Source organism: Aquarana catesbeiana, linkage group LG01 (assembly GCF_042186555.1).
Source record: "Aquarana catesbeiana isolate 2022-GZ linkage group LG01, ASM4218655v1, whole genome shotgun sequence".
NCBI classification, from domain to species: Eukaryota; Metazoa; Chordata; class Amphibia; order Anura; family Ranidae; genus Aquarana; species Aquarana catesbeiana.
The window spans coordinates 46,817,034-46,832,033 of NC_133324.1; the positions used below are offsets into that span (position 1 = coordinate 46,817,034).

General features: G+C 45.2%; 1 protein-coding gene across 2 annotated transcripts in view; it reads left to right on the forward strand.

The window, feature by feature from the left end:
* The first annotated feature begins 1,539 nt into the window (after positions 1-1,539).
* ATOSB (atos homolog B) overlaps positions 1,540-15,000 on the forward strand; it is a 53,464-nt gene continuing 40,003 nt past the window's right edge. The window contains exon 1 of one of the 2 annotated variants that reach the window (XM_073618182.1): positions 1,540-1,861. The gene's annotated coding sequence lies outside the window, so the exon portion shown is untranslated. Of the gene's footprint in view, positions 1,862-2,257; positions 2,535-15,000 lie in introns of those variants that run through there. The other variant, XM_073618183.1, reaches the window with a different exon arrangement.

Below are 15,000 nucleotides of genomic sequence, written 5' to 3' on the forward strand. Positions count from 1 at the left end.
TTGGAGATTACAGGCGGGGGGGGGGAAGGGTTCCTGATCACACCTGCCAGGGAAATAGTTAATGATGGCAACACTCGGGTAGAGCTGGCAGAGAAGGTGTTAATGCTGCCAGGGTACATATTGACCAAGGCAGGGCCCTCCTGTCCATTCTGTATTGAATTGTATTGTAGTTGTACTGTCCCTCCTCTACATTGTACAGCGCTGCGCAAACTGTTGGCGCTATATAATTCCTGTATAATAATAATACTGACACTGTACAAATTTGACAGGGAAAGAAAAATTCTGTTAAAGTACTGAACTGGTGGGGGGGATGGGGTAATGGTGGCAGCACACAGGCAGCTGGTAGAGAAGTTGATTATAATGGCATGGGACAGACCTGGCAGGGTATAGATCTAGCTGTGAATGGGGTTAATGGTGGCAGAGAGCTGACCTGGCAGGTGAGGGGTTATTGCTGGCAGGGTATAGTTCTGGGAGGGGAGGGGTTATTGTTGGCATAATATAAGATCTGTGGAGGAAGGGTTTAATGGTGGCAGCACACAGGCACAGCAGACAGGGAAGGGGCTAATGCTGGCAGATTATAGATCTGGCAGGGAAGGGGTTAATGCTGTCAGGGTACAGGCCTGGCAGGGAAGGGGTTAATGTTGGTAGATTATGGACCTGGCAGGGAAGGGGTTAATGGTGGCAGAGTGTAGATCTGGCAGGGCAGGGGTTAATGATGGCAGAGTGTAGATCCAGTATTGAAGGGGTTAATGGTGACAGAGTGCAGATCTGGTAGAGAAAGGATTATTGGTGTCAGGGTACAGACCTGGCAGGGAAGGGGTTAATGGTAGATTTTAGCCCTGGCAGGGAAGGGGTTAATGTTGGAACATTATGGACCTGGCAGGGAAGGGGTTAATGGTGGCAGAGTGTAGATCCAGTAGGGAAGGGGTTAATGCTGTCAGGGTACAGACCTGGCAGGGAAGGGGTTAATGGTGGCAGAGTGTAGATCCAGTAGGGAAGGGGTTAATGCTGTCAGTGTACAGACCTGGCAGGGAAGGGGTTAATGTTGGTAGATTTTAGACCTGCCAGGGAAGGGGTTAATGTTGGCAGATTACAGACCTGGCAGGGAAGGGGTTAATGCTGTCAGGGTACAGACCTGGCAGGGAAGGGGTTAATGTTGGCAGATTACAGACCTGGCAGGGAAGGGGTTAATGCTGTCAGGGTACAGACCTGGCAGGGAAGGGGTTAATGTTGGTAGATTACAGACCTGGCAAGGAAGGGGTTAATGTTGGTAGATTATAGACCTGGCACTGAAGGGGTTAATGGTGGCAGAGTGTAGATCGGGAAGGGAAGGGGTTAATGCTGGTAGATTATAGATCCAGTAGTGAAGGGGTTAATGGTATCAGCAGCCAGGCACAGCATGCAGGGGAAGGGTTAATGCTGCAAGGTGAGCTGGGCGGGGACAAGTCTTGCAGTGACATCCCTCCCCACCAATGGCAGAGAGCGGTTCGGCCCAATCAGCTGTCCGGACAGGCTGTAGGGGCGGGGCCTGTGGGAGGAGGAGGTGGGGGGGGAGTAGGAGAAGCACAATCAGCTGGCAGCAGGAGCAGAGTGAGTGTGCAGAGGGCAGCAGAGAAGGGGGGAGCAGGCTGATCACCCCCAACATCCAGCTGTGACATCATCACCACCCCCCAGGTGCCCCCCTATCCCTGGAGGAGCCCCTGGGACCCCCCCAAACATCAGCCTGGGAGACACAAGACAGAACTGTCCCCACAGCAGAGCTTCCTCTGTGCACAGCCCCCTCCCCAAACTGCACCCAGCCCCCCCCTCCTCCCCTCCTCCTCCTCCTGACACTCTGCTGCCCTCCCTGGAAAAGTTTGGGGTAAGTCTGCTTGTTTGTGCTGTGGGATGGGAGGGGTTGTGGGGGTAGCTGCCCCCCCCCCCGCTGGTCTCTTTATTATTTTGGGGTGGGGAGTGGATGAGTCAGTGCTGTGTACAGCAATCCCCTGTCAGCTGGAGCTCACCGCCGGGCCTTGCCCTAGAGGCTTGCAATCTAAAAATAAGTTTCTGCCTCCTCCTTCTATTTATTGCTACTCCTCCTAAATTGTCACCTTTTGTAGCTGATGACCCCCCCCCCCCCCCCACAATCCCTGCCCCCATTAGAAACTTGCTGCATACACCTAACCATACCCCCCCTCCGCCTCCAGCAGTCTTCTATTAGCTGGGGTCTGGGGCAGGGTGGCTCATATAGATACAGGCTGGAGGTGATTATATTGGCTGCTGTGCTCAGTGTCCCCCCATACTGATGAGTTAGGGGGGATATATATAGATATATATACTGCTGTCATCACTTAGACATATGCTATTCCTATAGCCCAGTGCCTGGCTTATTCCTGCGTGCGGACGCCACGGCCTATGTAGGCGCTATGCGCTCTGCATTCGTACCCAGAGCTGCCCATACAGAGGCCTAGAAGACAAGGTGCCCTGGGAGATGCCACTCATCGTCGGTGCCCTGATCTGAATTCCCCCCCGCGCTTATCGAACGCAGAAAACCGGTGAGTAGCGCAAAATTTTATTCGTTCTTTTCCCTGTTCGGTGGGGTTTGTACTGAGAAATCTATTTTTTTTTTCAATAAGCCTAGCCTGGGAATAGGTTGGGATGATGTCATCGGTCTGCTGCAGGCAGGGGGGAAGCGTTTCCTCGGTCTCCTCTTCCCCCCCCCCCCTCAGTGATCAGACTGTACATTGTAACCTTGTAGCAGGGGGGCTGATCTGTGTCAGGCGTTTGCGGATACGTGATTGTGTCATCTCTGAGCAAAGCCTCTCGGTCCAGGAAGTAGATGGTGGTCGTGGATGGCGCCAGAACAAAGATGGCGCCGTCCATTTTTTTGGGGGGGGGAGAAAAAGGCATATTTTATTTGGCTAGGTGGGGTGTGGGGGGCAGTGCCGACACAAAGTCATCTAATGCCCAAACTACTACCCCCCCCGCCCCAAGATGTATGAGCATTATGTGTCAATGGTAGCGGTGGCTGGTGCTTCCCCCACAAACAAATGCACCCCCCCCTGGTCTGCACTTATCCCATTCAGGACGCGGCTTCTCCTCCGGCTAATCCGGTCTTAAGATCCACCTCCTGTCCCGATTGGCCAGGAGGAGAAGCCGGAAGACAATAGTACATATTGATTCGCTAGTGTCACAAGTTGGTGGATCTGATGCCCAGCATGGTTATTAGGGGGCGGAGATTATGAACCGGCCCGCCCAGTCCCCTGCCCCTAAAGAATAAATCCCTCCTTCTTCCAGTACAAATCTGACCCCCCCCCCTGCTGAAATCCCTCCTCTCAGCACAAATCTCCCCCCCCCCCCCCAAAAAAAAATCACCCCCTCCTAGCACTAGTTCTCTACCCCTAAATTTCCTCTCCGCATCTCTTTCTCCCCCTCCCAGCACAAATCCCCCATAAATCCTCCCCACATAGCACACATTTCCCCCCCATCCCAACCCAAATGCCCCTAAATCACCACTTTTTGCACCTCACCCCCAAATTCCCCCTCCTAGAACAATACGTACCCCCCTTCTACCCACCAAATTCCCCCTCCTAGAACAATACGTACCCCCCTTCTACCACCAAATTCCCCCTCCTAGAACAATACGTACCCCCCTTCTACCCCCCAAATTCCCCCTCCTAGAACAATATGTACCCCCCTTCTACCCCCCAAATTCCCCCTCCTAGAACAATACGTACCCCACTTCCACCCACCCAAATTCCCCCCTCCCAGCACAAATCAAATCCCCCCCCCACTCCACCTCACGATACCACTGTGCCCAGGGCAGCTGCCCCCCTGCCCACCCCTTGTCCCGGCCCTGATGGGGAGCACTGGGGATCCTTTGCCACCCTCTTTGTAAAGGCTTCATTCACAATCGTACGGCAACTTTTAGACATCGAAGTCGCATGAGAATTCGCAGGCCTGTTGTTTTCAGTGGCGCCCGTTCAAGTTGGTGCGACTTTGAATAGGGTGCCTGCAATACTTTTTTTTTTTTTTATGCGACTTTGGTCCATAGAAAAGAAAGTCGTATCAAATGCACATGAAAGTAGCGCAGCCACCTCTTTTTTTCAGAGTCGCTCCAACTTGGACAGGTGCCATTGAAAACCAACGGGCCTGCGACTCGCCATGCGACTTTGATTTTTCGCAAAGTCACTTGATAAGTCTCACGAGTATGGATGGAGCCTTAGAAGTCCGCTAATAATCCTACGCCACATGGCCAATGTTTAGCACAACTTTACTGTTTATTATTATTATTATTACTTATTATTATTAATAGTCATAATAATCATCGTCATAATGAAAACCTTTACTGTTTAATATTATAAATAATATTCTTATGATTGATTATTATGACTAATAATAATAAACAGTAAAGTTATTTTCATTATTACTATTGTTATTCATAATAATATTAAACAGTAAAGTTTTTTTTTTTTATTAATAATAAAAAAACCTTTACTGTTTGATATTATTAGGAATATTATTATTATGATTGTTAATCATAATGAAAATAACTTTACTGTTATTAATCAGTCATAATAATATTCATAATAATAATAATAAACATTAAAGGTTTATTATTATTATTATTATTATGACTATTCATAATAAATAATATTATGGCTATTATTATTAATCTTAGTCCTAATAATGAAAAAACCTTTACTGTTTAATATTATGAATATTATTATTATGATTTTATTATGACTGATTAATAATAATAATAATAAACAGTAAAGTTATTTTCATTATTATAATGATTATTATTCATAAGTCATAATGATGATAATAAATAGTAAAGGTTTTTTTTTATGATAATAATCATGAAAATACCTTTACTGTTTATTCAATAGAAATATGTGGCGCTACTCCATCAATCAGTACAAAATATCAATAATCCAAGATCGCAATTAAAATGAACTAAACTGTAAGGATAAAATAAGCAAAAAGTGGGGCTCCACCCAATCCAATACCAGAAACAATATTTAAAGCCTCAAAATATCACCATGCATGAATATAGCAAAGACAAAATTCCTGCAATGCAAATAAGCAGCGATCGAATGTTCAAAATAATAAATAATCTCAGTGCTCAAAAAATAAATGTCAACTACCCATCTTCAAGTGGTAAAAAATAAATGAATATAAAACGCTGACTTCCCAGACTGAAAAGCTCCAAAGACCAACACACATATGGCGTCCAATGTCTCACAGAAAATGACTGGAGATCAAATCATTTCTGGTGCTAAATAACAAAGTATATAAATCATCAGCGTGAACTACAAAGTGAATGTAATAGCATACAGTGCAAAAAAATAATAATTATACGGTCAGCAAAAATTCCCATCTGATCTACAATATAAAAGTAAATCCCATAATAATGTTGCAGTCATATCTAAATCCAATCCATAATTAATAATAATTGAAAATGCTTGTGAAAACAATAAAATAAAAAACCATATAGTTAAATAAATAGGAATAAATAAAAATCAAATGTAATAGGACAAGTAATCCCACAGAAGAGACACTGTCCCAAATAGTGACAATAGTGCGGTTAGTCCATATAGAAAGTGCAGTAGTGCTGAGTGACTTCCAAACAGTCTTTAAATATGGTGCAAAATGTGCAGTGACTGGTGTTTTTTTCTTCTATGCACGTTCTAGTGCATCTCTCAAGTGTTTCCCCCAGCCTCTCACCTCCAGCAGCGGCCCCCAATGGGCCAAGTGAAGCGGATACGTATTTTAGGAGAGGATGTATTTTCTGCGGTGTTTCTTTGGTAACAGATAAATCCGTCTCTCTGCAACTTTTCCCGCAGCTCCCAGCACTCACAGCAGTCCCAGCAGTTTGTTTAAAAACAAAGGAGAGGTCTCATGGTGCAGTATGAAATATCCGTTTATTCAAAAAATATAACAACTTACATTAAAATTAGCAGCGAACAGTAGATGTGTGAGGCTTCCGGGTTCGGCCGTCCCCGAGAAGCGTAGGCACCTGACTCCTCCTACCCTGACGCGTTGCGTCACACCACGTGACTTTATCAAAGGGATCCCAAAAGGGAGCTCTTGTTATTATTATTGTTATTATTATTATTATTATTATTATTCATAATAATCAACAATCAATTCTAATAATAGTCATAATAATGAAAATAAAATGCTTTCGGCCCATCTACACCAGCCTGGTCAGCTGCGGTGCATCGGCGCAGCTCACTCACTTGAACGGGCTGCACGTTGCATCACAGCCGATGCATGCAGCACTCTCGGCAGCAAACTGCAACGCGTCGTCTTGGGGCACCGTGCAGAACGAGGGCTCATTCACACTATTGCGTTTGCGGCAAGAAGTGCGTTACTGCAACGCATGTTCTACGTGTTGGTGCAATGCCGTTCACAATAAGCAGCGCTGTGTTGCACCAACACGCGTATCGCGCTTTGCTGCGTGTTTCAGTATCGCTCACGTTACTGCGACTCAATAGTGTAAACGGACCTTCACACGTGTTAACCGCTACTCACGTTATATTGCGTGCATTTAGCGCGTTGCGGCGCTGTCAGCTTTGAATGGCACCCTGAGGCTCCGCTCACACTGCAGGTGCGACGCCGCGCGCATGTGTTTACACTCATATTTGCGGCAAAAAAAAAAGAAAAATACTTCGCTTCTTTTCTTTTTTTTTTTTTTCTTCAAAATGTCATCGCATGGCGCGCATGGGCTGCCGTTCTGGATTTACTGGCTCTGACGCCCGTCTGCTGAAGACTGCTCGATTTTTATTTATTTATTTTTTTCCCGTACACAAATGAGAACGTAGGCTGATGCAATGCAGCTGTGACGCACATGCGTTGCGGTGCTGACGTGTCTATTTGTGTGTTTTTGGGTTTATTTTTTTTTTTTTTTTTTTTTTTTTGTTCTGTTCTGTTGTGCATTGGCAGCCCATTTCTAACAATTTCACACGACACACAGAAAAGGAGAAGTGTGAACGGGCCTGGAAATATACTGAATTGCTCCTGTGTGCGTCCGCTCCTCAACATGTTAATGCCTCTGTCGTTCGTTCCAACCTGTCCTATGGCTGCAGAGTCTGGAGACCCCCTCCCCCATCCCTTGCTCAGGGCCCAGCGGAGTCCTCGTCAAAGATCATTTTTGGTACTGTAGGCCCCCCTCAGATTTAGGCGTTTCCTTGAACGCACGTGCGCAAAAGAGCTCTTTTTTGAAATGTTGGAAAAACGCACGTCGCACTAGCTTTGCCGTAAGTCGTAAATGGCAAACTCGGCGCAGAAAAACATTTAACAGGTGCGTTTAAAAAAAAAAAAACTGGTGTAAAACAAGTAGTGTGAATGAGGACTTGAGGGTCACAACACCTAACAACATCACATAAACGCACGGCGAGTTTGCACAAATAGGGCAGCCTGTTCATTTGACTGCGCTGTCCTACTTGCGCAAAAAAAACCCCCAAAAAAAAACAGGCCGCAGAAGCTCCTGCGCCATCAAACTTCGTGTGTCTTAAGGCTGGTTCACACCAAAAAAAAACGCACTCTGGATCTGTACTGGATGCGTTTCTGCTTGCACGTTTTTAATGTGATTTTTGATGTGTTTCCGGATGCATTCCAGGTGCTTTTCCTTTTTCCCTTTTTTTTTATTTTTTTTTTTTTTTATTTATACTATCCAGTGCATTTTTGATGCATTTTACTGCGTTCCAGTGATGGAAAAATGCAGCATTTATTATTATTATATAAATATTTTTTTTTTTTTTTTCTGGAACTGATCACACTGGTGTGAACTATGCAATTGGAAACCATATAACCTACTTTCCATGCGTGGGGTTGTTTTTTTTTTTTTTTGTTTAATGCAGAACAAAAACGCACTGGACTGCATGTGGTGTGAACTGGCCCTTAAAGCGGAAACTTCACTCTCCCAATCAGCATTGATTTGTTTTTAATCCTCATGCTGCTAACATTCGTAAAATAGAAAAGTGTATCATATTTACTTTTTGTTTTATACTTTCTTTTTTCTCATTTAGTTACTTCCTGGTTTCTTGCCCAGGCAAATGATGTCATACATCCCAGAAGAGGGGGGGGGGGGGGGGTTTCTCAGCTAAGCACACCCTCCTGCATGCATTCTTGAGATAAGGGCAGATGAGTTCCAGGAAGTAAATGCTACATGAATCATCTGCCCTTACTCAAGATGGCCTCCGCCAGAAATGCTAGTGGGGGGGTGTTTTTCAAAGTGATCTCTCAACAAAATAAAGTCAAAATAAAGCACGGAGACGTAGATGGGATGGGGGGAGTTTGCTTTGAATGGTGCCGGCCGCGCGCAAATATGCGGCCTCTCGGCGGATAAACCTTGGCGTCAATAGGGAATTGGTGTAAATACAACTGTGCCAAGAGCGGGCTCCCGGCGCAGTTACCAGCGGCTAACGGAAAGCTCCCGATTGCGAGTAGCTTTCCGATCATGTGACCGCCGTGAATCGCTGTCGCGGTGGCCACAACCTCTTAAAAACCACTTCCGGACCGCCCTGCCGTCGTTATATGTTGGTACTTTGACGTTAAATAACCGCGGTATTTTCTTAAACGGCGGGCGGTCCTCTTTAAGCTAAAAGTGGTCTCTGCGTCGGATTCGCCACGAGATGACTTTTATCGGCGACAGGAGTGGTGAAACCCTCCCCCTCTTCCCGCCGCATTCTGGTCGTCTCTTACCGGATCCTTCAGTAGCAGCAGGGACAATCCGATCTTTTCCCCTCTGAGGCACTAAGTTGAGTGAGGGAATGATGCCCCCCACTTGACTCTATGACGGAAGCGACGTCAAATGGCCTTAAAGGGGCTTTTTTTTTTTTTTTTTTTTTTTTATTGCATTTTAGTGTAAATATGAGATCTGAAGTCTTTTCGACCCCACATCTCATATTTAAGAGGTCCTGTCATGCTTTTTTTTTTTTTTTTTTTTTTTTTTTTTTATTACAAGGGATGTTTACTTTCCTTGTAATAGGAATAAAAGTGACCCAACATTTTTCTTTTCTTCTTCTTTGTCCTTTTTAAAAAAAAAAAAAAAAAAAAAAGTGTAAAATTAAATAAGAAGAAACAAATTTTAAAGCTCCCCGTCCCGCCGAGCTCGCGCGCAGAAGCGAACGCATATGTAAACGGTGTTCAAACCACACATGTGAGGTATTGCCGCGATCGTTAGAGCGAGAGCAATAATTCTAGACCTGGACCTCCTCTGTAACTTAAAACTGTTAACCTGCAGACATTTTTAAACATCGCCTATGGAGATTAAGGGTCAAAGTTTGTCACCATTCCACGAGCGGGCGCAATTTTGAAGCGTGACATGTTGGGTATCGATTTACTCGGCATAACATTATCTTTCAAAATATAAAAAATAAAATTGGGCTAACTTTACAGTATTTATAATATTTTTATATTTTTTTTTTTTTTTTATATTGAAAAAGTTTTTTTTTTTTTGTTTTTTTTTTTTTTTTGTTTTTTTTTCCCCTAAAAAATTGCATTTGTAAGACCGCTGTGCAAATACGGTGTGACATAAAGTATTGCAACGACCGCCATTTTGTTCTCCAGGGTGTCTGGGGGGGAAAAAAAAAAAAATAATATTTGGGGGTTCTAAGTAATTTTCTAGCAAATCAAAAATGATTTTAACTTGTAAACAACAAGTTTTGACAAATGGGCCTGGTCCTTAAGTGGTAAAAGGGCCAGGAGGCTCCGGGTCCAAGGGGTAAAAATTTTTTATTAAATACCGTTTTTGGTTTGCGGTGCTCGGATGTCGTGAAGATCCGCTTTAACGTGTTTTGTAATATTAACAAAGACTGGCACCTCAAGTGTGGCACGTGTGGTTGTTTGCATGTTCCACGAACGTGCACGAAAACGCGCGCTCAGGTGTATATGGACGCCTGGCCGCATTCACGCTTGGCGTTTCCGTTTCTTGCACAGAAAATGCGCATTTATATTTCCCGCACGTTTTCGAAAGCACACTTGTGGTGCCATTAATTGTTATAGGCTCCCTCCAAAAGCAGTTAGCAGGCGCGCATTTTGTCGTACGGCAAACGCATGCTAAGAAAATCTGTGTGTGATGTGGAAACATAAAAATAAAAAAAACCCAAACCTGGGATTGGGGACGCGTTTTTCCCGCTACACACAATGTGAATGTAGCCTAGGGGGTCAGTGATTGGATAAGTCCCCCATTTACATTGACTGTGTGGCTTTGAAATCGCCCAAAAATCGCCTAAAGTAGTGCAAGCGTCGCATTGATTTGAACAGTGCGCCTTGCGTTTTCTTTTGTTTTGTTTTTTTTCCACTGTTTTTCGTTAGTCTATGGAACCGAAAATGCAACCTACTACGGGGGAAAAAAAAAAAAAAAAATCCCTGACCCTTTCCCAAAAAACGCATCGGTGGAAAACGCGCAGATGTGAACGTGACCCATAGGAAACCATGTTAAATGGACTGTAGTGTGTTTCTGCAAAACTGAAAACGCACTAATTGTGCGTTGTGCTGAGCTGCATTGCCAAAAAAAGGTGCGTTTTGAGGTGTGTGGTGTTTTTTTTTTTTTTTTTTTTTGGGTGTGTTTCCAGTCTATTCATTCGCATGGTTTCATGCAACACCCATTGCATGAGTGAAGGAGTGAAAATGACGCACGTCTTTGCTCCTGCGATCTGCGACTCATCAGGGGGCTCATTCAGACCCTTTTATTTGTGGTAAAGCATGCATTACTGCAACGCACATTGAGGCTAACTTCACACCAGTACGGTGCAATCTAGGGTGCGCGCAGTTCTTGCGTGTTGTGTGCAGCACCTTTTTTATTTTATTGGGTAGCCCAACCTTAGAGCAACGCGTCCCCCCGACCCTCTTTGTAAATTCCTGCGGCACCATACAGTTTGGCGTGCAAAAAATACGCACGTTTGCTATGCATCGTGTTTCTGTGCATGTCGGGAAAGTGCGCAATAATCGCGGCCCTGCGTAGATGTGAACCACGCCCACGGGCTTTGATGTAATTTATTCTGAATGGCACCTGTGGACGGACGGCGGAGCACATCACAAACAAAGCATGGCGGTGTACTAACATGCGTTGCGGTGTGCTTTTAAGAACCTTACACCCCCATGTTAGTGCTGCAACGTATTGTCTGTCGGCTGCAGAGCTGTCTTTTTAACACGGGGCAAAAGGGGCAGCTGCCCCTGGCCCAATCATCGTTGTGGGGCCCAAAGCAGCTGCCCCTTGAGCCCCAGGAGGGCCCAAGAAAATGTTTTTGTTGCCCCAGGTCCAATCAATATTAAAGAATGCCCTGGTCAGCTGGTGTGAAGCCCCCCCCCGCGCATCATTTGAATAGGCCCCATTGGGATTCCTGGACCCTGGTAGTTGGTGATGTGCGTCAGGCCTGCGGGATGAAAGGATCTGTTTTATGTGACAGCCAATCCGCCCCACTGAGTGACTGAATGTCGCAGCACAGAGCCGGGATTTACAGAAAAAAAAAAAACGCCCATGTGCCACGCCCTGTGTGTGTAGGGGGGGGGGGGGGGCCTGTCTGCCACCACCGGTGACACCCTACGGGGTCCCCTCACCGAAAGATGGGCCCACGTATGCTAAACCTGTGAATGAACGATCTCTCTCATTCCTTTTCTCCATAACATAGGAGGGGGAGGTGTTCCATAGTCTTTACACACTTCCTGTCCTAAGGTGGCAACACCCCCCAATATTCTCATCTCCATAACCTAGAAGGGAGGTGTTCCATAGTCTTTTACACACTTCCTGTCCTAAGGTGGCAACACTCCAAACCCAACCCCCCCCCCCAATATTCTCATCTCCATAACCTAGAAGGGAGGTGTTCCATAGTCTTTTACACACTTCCTGTCCTAAGGTGGCAACACTCCAAACCCAACCCCCCCCAATATTCTCATCTCCATAACCTAGAAGGGAGGTGTTCCATAGTCTTTTACACACTTCCTGTCCTAAGGTGGCAACACTCCCAACCCCCCCCCCCCCCCCCCCCAATACCCTCATCTCCATAATGTAGGAGGGAGGTGTTCCATAGTCTTTACAAACTTCACACTTCCTGTCCTAAGGTGACAACACCTCCCCCCCAATATCCTCATCTCCATAAACTAGGAGGGAGGTGTTCTATATATCACAGCGAAAGCTGTAATATATTCCATTTTTTGATGGTGACTTTCTGTACAAAATAAATCCGTCAATGGGCTAAGACAGTCATTGTCAATAAATGTAGAGAATTTACCCCCCAGATCCAGGTGATGACCTCACTGAGGGCAGAGGACCATCCTATGACATGGTGATGCCACTTTACTGCTCCATAAATGTCCAACTTCCAGCCAGGAAGACTATTATGTGTGTATTATATATACATCTGTAAGAGACGCTTTTATTGTCGGCTTCTGTTTTTATAAAGGGTGATGCCTGGCTGAGGGTTCAACATATAAAAGGCTGATGATGGAAGGACTGCAAATGTATAGTGTGTGTTAAAAAAAAAAAAAGAAAGAACTAAAATTTTATAAATTTTAAAAAAAGTGTGTGTGTTTAAAAAAAAAAAAAAAATAAAAAAAAAAAGTGTGTGTAAAAAATAAATTAATTACAATTGTGTGTACGCACACTAACACACTATAGTACCAAAAGTATTGGGACGCCTGCTTTCTCACACACATGAACTTTAATGCCATCCCAGTCTTATGCTGGCCATCCACCCCACGAAAAAATCTGCTGCAATTCGGTCATTTGGCCAGTTCGTTCGCTTTTTGGACAGTAAATGGGCACAAAATCGATAATTGTTGGGACAATTTTTAAGCAGAAAAAAAAACGAAGGACAAGTTTGGAAATTTCCTAACGAACGATAAATTGAAAGGTTAATGTGTTTCCGGTACGAATTGTTGTGTGTGGTGTGTTTTTTTTTTTTTTTTCTGCGCTTTCCGGCGGTTAGCGGGGTGCTTTTAATCCCCCCACTAACGGCCGAAAAAATAGTTAAAATGCGTCTCTGCAGCGGTGCTTTGCTGGCGCTTCCCATTGATTTCAATGGGCAGGGGCACTTTAGGAGTAGGGTATACTCCGCTCCTAAAGCGCCTCCAAGATGCGACTTGCAGGATTTTTTATTTTTTAGCGTCCTGCCAGCACAGTGCTCCAGTGTGAGGGCATCCGGGCTTTTACATTGGAGTGACAGGAGAGGTGATTTACAGGCGATATTTTTAGCAATATAGCGCCTGAGTGTGAAAGTAGCCTTATGTCCACTGAACGATTTTATGTTTGCTCTTACGGCAGAATGTCTGTTTTTCGAAAATAGGTTTGGTCGATTTTATTTTTTTATTTTTTTTTTTTTTCTCGTATAGTGTATGGCCAGCATGAGTCCGTAGGGTTCAATATTGCGTTGGCCCACCTCTTGCAGCTATAACAGCTTCAACTCTTCTGGGAAGGCCGTCCACAAGGTTCCAGAAGAGCATTTGTGAGGTGATGTTGGACGAGAAGGTCTGGCTCGCAGTCTCTGCTCTAATTCATCCCAAAGGTGTTCTATGGGGTTGAGGTCAGGACTCTGTGCAGGCCAGTCAATTTCCTCCACCCCAAACTTGCTCATCCATGTCATATATATATATATATATATATATGTGTCATTTCTGCAGATGGGGGACTTGTCCAGTACCCAGAACAATTGCAGCTCCAACATAAAAGAAGTGGGCCTCTCCCATGCCAGGCGGGGAGGCTCCCGGGTGACACATCCCATGATGCGGGTGCAATGGGATGGCTGGGCATGTGGCCGCCTTCTTCTCTATGTAAAGCTATTTGTGGTTTGTCGTTATCTCAGCTGCTAGGAATCCCCAGTGTGCTCTATCAGACACACTGCAGGGGTCCCCCCCCCCTTCCTCAGTGCTGGACTCAGATAAGGTTTCTGAATGAAAGAGCTGCACCCCCCCCTCCGGTGACTACCGGATAATCCACCGCTGATGGCCGAGCAGCCAAAACTCCCATATAGATTTCTAATGATGACTGCTGTTACAGGCACGTCATGAATTTGCTCTACTCTGATATCAACGCACACTGAGCTTCTTGCATTCGAAGCTGCAGCAAGTCGCCTAGAGCCCAGCCCTCGTTTCCTGAATGGAGGACATCCAGTATCATCTAGTTCTTTACTCCCCAGTCTGACTGTCCCTGGCCCCTTTCATTCATTTGGATTTCAGCTCTTTCAATCGAGGAATCTCTCAGCATCACCCGTGAGATTTTCCCAGGGCAGTCTGAATGCAAATCGGAAGACCCTTCTTTCTCCTTCTCCTTCTCCTTCTTTCTCCTTCTTCTCCTTCTTTCTCCTTCTCCTTCTTTCTCCTTCTCCTTCTTTCTCCTTCTCCTTCTTTCTCCTTCTCCTTCTTTCTCCTTCTCCTTCTTTCTCCTTCTCCTCCTTCTCCTTCTCCTTCTCCTTCTCCTTCTTTCTCCTTCTTTCTCCTTCTTTCTCCTTCTTTCTCCTTCTTTCTCCTTCTTTCTCCTTCTTTCTCCTTCTTTCTCCTTCTTTCTCCTTCTTTCTCTCTCCTTCTCCTTCTTTCTCTCTCCTTCTCCTTCTTTCTCTCTCCTTCTCCTTCTTTCTCTCTCCTTCTCCTTCTTTCTCTCTCCTTCTCCTTCTTTCTCTCTCCTTCTCCTTCTTTCTCTCTCCTTCTCCTTCTTTCTCTCTCCTTCTCCTTCTTTCTCTCTCCTTCTCCTTCTTTCTCTCTCCTTCTCCTTCTTTCTCTCTCCTTCTCCTTCTTTCTCTCTCCTTCTCCTTCTTTCTCTCTCCTTCTCCTTCTTTCTCTCTCCTTCTCCTTCTTTCTCTCTCCTTCTCCTTCTTTCTCTCTCCTTCTCCTTCTTTCTCTCTCCTTCTCCTTCTTTCTCTCTCCTTCTCCTTCTTTCTCTCTCCTTCTCCTTCTTTCTCTCTCCTTCTCCTTCTTTCTCTCTCCTTCTCCTTCTTTCTCTCTCCTTCTCCTTCTTTCTCTCTCCTTCTCCTTCTTTCTCTCTCCTTCTCCTTCTTTCTCTCTCCTTCTCCTTCTTTC